Consider the following 6479-nt stretch of genomic DNA (forward strand, 5'->3'; position numbering starts at 1 on the left):
GGCAGTGATCCTGGAATCTGATGGGACAGACGCTCCTATAGATTTTACCCGGATATTCACGCAGCTGATTCTGAGATTATAATGTGGAAGAAGTTCGAACAGAAAAATGACACAAACAAGGCTTACTAGTGAACTAACCAGTATTAAAGTAGATGACCGAATGAGATTTGTCAAAAAAATTGGTGTTTATAACTCAATATTCTTATAAACTTCAATTGAAAGCAATTGTAATACATCTGTGGCTGTATTCAGTGATATACTGTAGCAGTACAACCTTTTGATTTATACTATCAGTGTTCTGTAGATCTTGACTTAACTGTACAATGTCTATCTCAAGTTACACTTGATAAGAATCTTTCAAACTCCCAAAACCTTCCAGACACTAACATTTACAACAAACTAAATGTTACGTCTAAACCTGGTTGCTTTTTTAAAGATGACCATGAGCTGTTGCATATCAAGCTGTTTACTTTGCTTTCCAATGATGGAATGTTGTGATAGACAGCTACTGTATACTGCATTCCTACAAACATACCTAAACATTTTCAAAACAAGATAAAATTGCATCACATAACTTTAGTTAGGTTTATGCTTTACAAAAGAATAAAAAATACAGCAAGGTAAAAATATAATATTATGTGTCTTAAAGGGGACCTATTGTGAAAATTGCATTTAAAGGGACAAACACAAAAACAGCATATTTGTGAAATTTTAACATTCTATAAGAAATTATCTGTGGGATATTTGAGCTAATACTTTTTTACATTAAATTTCTTACATTTTACATCGTGTAAACTTGTTCACAATATGGGACCTTTAAAATCAGATTTGCATCACACATAAATCTATCTTGGTTCAATTTCTCTCTGCGCGTGAGATAAGCAGTATTTTCCTGGCTCTGGTTTATTTCATGAGGTGGAGCCAGTTTAACGTATTCATTCAGACAGAAGGCGATCAGTTAAATGAATGATGTGAAGTGCCCCAATTTCACATCTGAACTATGAGCATCTGGAATGTTTTAATAGCTTCGAGCCGTCTAATCGGCCGTTTTTCGGGTGAGGCTGCCATACAAGGTGGTCGACTATTAAAGTTACTTGACTTGCAGTCGAAATCAATGCACATGCTGACAATTCCCACACTTGAAACACTTTAGTTAGGCAAGCACCCATGAAGGGAGTGGTAAATTATGAATGAGAGTACGTTGTCTTCCCCGAGGCTAATAGCGCTAAATGTATCATTCTGACTCGCAACTCTTGGGTACTATGTCATCAGCCAAATTGTCTTACATAAACAACTACTGTGATTATGTCAACTTTAGCTTTGTTGCAGGAAGCGTTTCTGTAATTCAGCCGGTTTGATTACTTACAGTAACACAACAATGAAAATTCTGCACTATTAAACTCATGTCTAATATTCTAAGGGGCAGTTTCCCAGACAGGGATTAGCTTAAGCCAGGACTAGGCATTTGTTTAATTATAAAAAATAACTAGTTTTAACAAACATGCCTTACTAAAAACATTACTTGTGTGCATTTTGAGGCAAAACAAAGGGCACTGATGTATTTTAAGATATGTCAGTGCAAGTTGTTTTTAGTTTGGACAGCTCTTGAAAATGTTTTGGTCTAGGACCGGTCTAATCCATGTCCGGGAAACCGCCCCTAAATGTTTTGTGCGAGGAACTAAAACTAAAATTTGTCACTTGCAGGGTTCTCAATCACCCTAAATTTATGCGCATATTAAAGTATTGCATCAGAAATTAGTGATGGAAACACCAAATTCCAAATAGTAATCCCTTTTTTCACAAAAAAGTTTTTAGGTTCGCTTGAGGCGGTTTTGACAAAAAAAGTAAATGCAAATAATGGGAGATGGAAACGCATTTGCCGAATAAATTCTGACATAGCGAACATTAAACCCACATGACTGATGGTCTAATTGTATCAGCTGTCGTTGTCTTTACCATATATTGTGCTCAACGTTGTCGTAATGCCCTTGCTGCTCGTGTCTGCAACAAAAATGCAGCATTTCTTTTTCTGTGCACAGCATTCAGTTTGGACTTTTTTAACATAAAATTTCCATTTCATGTATTGTACCGGATTTAGCCAAAGGCTAATTTTTATCCGTAGTTCCCTTTCTCATCATAACTAATGCAGTCTTGTCTCCATTTTCTTAGCGTGTCTTGTTTTCTTTACTGTTGGTTACTAAGTTTCCAAAACCACCATAATTTGCTCAAACGTACCTTATTCGCATTTTTTTTTTTAATGAATTTTAAATATATTCGTTTCATGTTTGGATGGCTACTGGTAATCTACCCCATGCCGAAACTCCATGAATTTTCCATGAATTACTTCATAATTTTGAGCAAAAAGCTCTGTGAAGATTTCACAATTTCCTAAGAATTTTTCACTTTGGTTTCCACAGAAAAAAGCAGGATACAGGTTTCGAATGTACCAAACCCCTAAGGTGATATTGGAGTAAAAAAAACATCCATTCATCCAATGTACTGATGAGTTGATAATAAATTTGTACTCTATGGAAATGCACTTGTGTGTTGTAAACGTCATGCAAAACTGACCTTCCACAGAGAAATAAAGGCAGGCAGCAGTTTTTAAATATATTTCTCACAGTCCTGTTATTTTAGCAGCTCTTGGATTATTCAAATTTCTCTATGGGACACAAAAAAACTTTATGTGAGAGATGGTGAGCATGTGCTCATTCAGCTGAAATGGGGCACAGAGAGAAAATTAGTAACTCTGTAGAGACTGGCGCCAATGTTGAACACAGAAGTCTGAAAATCTTAAAAAGTACAAGTGCTGGCGGGTGGAGATGACACCGGATGAGCTCGTCTCTCATCTTTTGCCCGATGAGTCAGCAGCTACACCCTAAAACATACTCACATGCCTCTGTGTTAGGATCACTTATAGGGATTATTCTACAAAATAGATGTCATTTATGTCTCTTTTACTGTATGTGTGAAAACTATCATATGAAATCATCATCTTTTAATTCAAGTGCATTTTAGCATTTGTTTGATGTTTGTTAATACTGGATAATCCTTTAAACATGACCATCATTTTATAGAAGTGGATATTTTAACAAATATAAAATATGAAACTGCACCTATTTCGTTGCTATAAAACAACATTATTTTGTGTATTTGGTATAATACAATGTGTTAGCGGGGTTTATGTTTAAAAACACATTATTTTCCACTTATTGTAAATTTTTGTAGCTCCAGATTTCACTCTCTTCCTGAGAACCCTGTCTCCCTTATTGGCCAGCTAATCTGTATTGTGATTGGTTATCTGTATTGTGACGCTCGAAAAGCTTAATTAAATATATTTTTGAATGTAAAAATATTATAACCTTCATGTATAAAAAAACCTTCATAAATACATTTTTGATTTTACAACCTATAGACCCCTTAATCGCCTACATCACTGTGACGTCACCGCTCTAGCTGGAAGCAAAAAATAAATAGGAACCCATAGCAGGCACACTAAAAGTTTGAGGTTTTGACTTTAAATTGTCATCATGTTGTATTTTTGGCTGCCAGAATAGACGGAACAGCACTTTTGGTTCAAAACTAAAGTTTTACCAGATCCCAGCAGACATTCAATCAAGACGACAATTGTGGTTGAATGCAATACGGAGTACAGACTGGATGGAGACGATCATAAATAATGCTTATGTTTGCAGTGCACACTTCATATCAGGTCAAATAATCTATGCACTGTAAAAAAAAATACTTTGCTGCCATAAAATTTTTTGTTAAATCAACTCAGATTTACAAGTCATGTCAACAGAGATGAGTTGTCACAACTTATAAAATATAGTTGAGAAAAGTCAACTTAATTGTATAAGTTATAACAACTCACCTGTAGTTATAACAACTCATCTCTAGTCAAGATAAATAGTAAGTTGAAATGACTTGTAAATCCGAGTTGATTTAACAAAATATTTTAAGGCAGCAACGTTTTTTTTACAGTGTGCATATGTACCGGTGTGTTGGTTTTATCTAGTACAAAATAGCAAGTTTTTGTTTTATAGGTGAAAAGTCGCCAACCTTCAATATTGTTTAGCTTAAATATTAAACAACGCGAACATACAGCGATAGATGTGTATGCCATCCCTTGAATGGTTTCTTAAAATAATCCACATTGCTAATCATAGTTAGCCCAGCGATAGGTTACATTAGACAATAAGCCTTGACAAAATTTCCCAAACCACCTAAAAGTTATTCATATGCTGTCTAGGAAATATCTAAAACCTGGTTAAAATCACGAGAGTTAATTTACAAAAATAGCTGTCATGGTCCCGCAGAATCAGTGCCTGTAAATATTCGGACTTTTCCTAACCTTCTTTTGCATCCATGTTTAATAAATCTCTCCTAAAACGTGCAAGCTTACGATTGTCAACATTGCCTCCACGGCTCTTTTTGACTCCAGCTAAGCCCCGCCCACCCGGAGACGTAGCAATGTTTACAAACTTTTAAGGGGTCTATACAGCAAAAAAATATATGTTTCTTGGCCAAAATGTTTGCAATTGAAAATATATTTCAAAATAAATTGCCAAAAATGTGTTATTTTTGCCTAAATATATTTTCCGTATGCCAACAAGGTGTTTGGTTTCATTTACTTATTTATTTAATTTCATTTGTTTTCGGGCTATGGTTAGATGTCTATTGAGTTTTCACTGACAGGCCAAATTTTCCTTTGTTTTAGACCCAACATCTGGGCTGTGTTTGTACGCAGATGTCTGTAGATGTATTTTAAATTCAAAACTGCTTGCTGTGTGATTGCTTGAATGTTGACAATACACACAAAGGCTGAATATAGGAAAATAATAATTAGAAGTGTGGAAAACGTGATTGACAATGAAATACTTTTTATTACATTTATATTTGCTCATGTAGAGGGCACTTGTGTGTAAATCAAATTCACAGCATCTTTATATTTAGATGACAGATGGACAGAATGCTGTAAACACAATGTGATGATGTCAATGTCAGAATGTCCATATTAATAACTTATCAAATCACAGATGATTTGGCAGCCTAGATGATCTTCTGACCCTGTGTATGACAGAGCAGGAAGTTACAATGGCCCTGGAGTTGTTGGCCCATGTAGTAATTCTGAGGTCATTGACTTTAGTAGTTGTTTGTAAAGGGTGTAACTCAGTCTCATTTATGTTTCTCATACTACGTGAACGGGAAGGCAGGAATCACCTGAGCAGGTAGAGGCGGGACTTCGCCAAAGCACACCCAATAAAATCAGGCCTTCCAGTTTGTTTACATTCTAACTGAGTATGTGCGTGTGAGAAGTGTGTTTGATCAGTCCCGCCCCCACCATCCGAGCATCATTTACACAGTCTGTGTGCTGGGAAAGTGAGTGGTCTGTTTTGTAGGCGTAATTTTTGGTGGCGTTTTATTGGTGGAATGAGTTCTGGAATGCATGTTTCATTAGAGGTGGGGTTTTTACGTCTGATATCTCTCGTGCGGCCTCCGTATGTTCTGTCTGAACAAAACTTGTCCGTTTTCGTTACATGCAAAAAAAACGCAACTTTGCACTTAGCAAGAGAGGTCAGTCAATGTAAATAGTTTAATAGCTGCATTTTTGGAAATTTCATTTCTTATTTTTTCTTTTCTTTTCATTTGAGTTTTTGATGTAGAACTCCCCTGTGTTTGTAAACTTTGTTTCTTATTGCTTTGCTCTGGAATTTATTCTGCAGGTCTAGGCTTGTTTAACTGTCAGCTTCTCTCAATATTCTTGGCATTAGGTCTGCCCACAACAAAACAAGCACACATGTGTGTACACACGCACACAGACATAGATATATAGTGTATATATATATATATATATATATATATATATATATATATATATATATACATATATATATATATATATATATATATATATATATACATATACATATATATATATATATATATATATATACATATACATATATATATATATATATATATATATATATATATATATATATTATATTATATTATATTATATTTATTTTAATGATATATTTAAACATCTTAAACAGCTATATTTGTGAGCGGGGCTGCGTTATCCTAATGGGCAACATGGGCTGCAACCAAAAAATATGGACATAGTGTCCTTGACCATCCACCCATAGGTTTGTGAAGAGCATTTTTAAAGCAGGCGGTGCCTGTCATCACCATCTTGGCCGCGCATCACTTGCGAATAACCGAAAATGGTTAATGAGGCAGGACATGGATGAAGCTGAGGTGGCTGGTTGCTGAAACTACACCCACCTAGCTCAACAGTAGTGAGCCGTGTCAGTTCACCTGTAACTTAAAGGATAATTCCGGTATTTAACACTTTGAGTCTCATTTCTGGTTTGTTTTGGATGAACTATAGTCATGGACACTGAAATTTTGACAATGGGTCATGTCTTGACTTTTTGACTCATTTAGAAGCGTCTCTTGGCTGCTTCAGAATG

This window comes from Misgurnus anguillicaudatus, chromosome 10 (assembly GCF_027580225.2).
Source record: "Misgurnus anguillicaudatus chromosome 10, ASM2758022v2, whole genome shotgun sequence".
NCBI classification, from domain to species: Eukaryota; Metazoa; Chordata; class Actinopteri; order Cypriniformes; family Cobitidae; genus Misgurnus; species Misgurnus anguillicaudatus.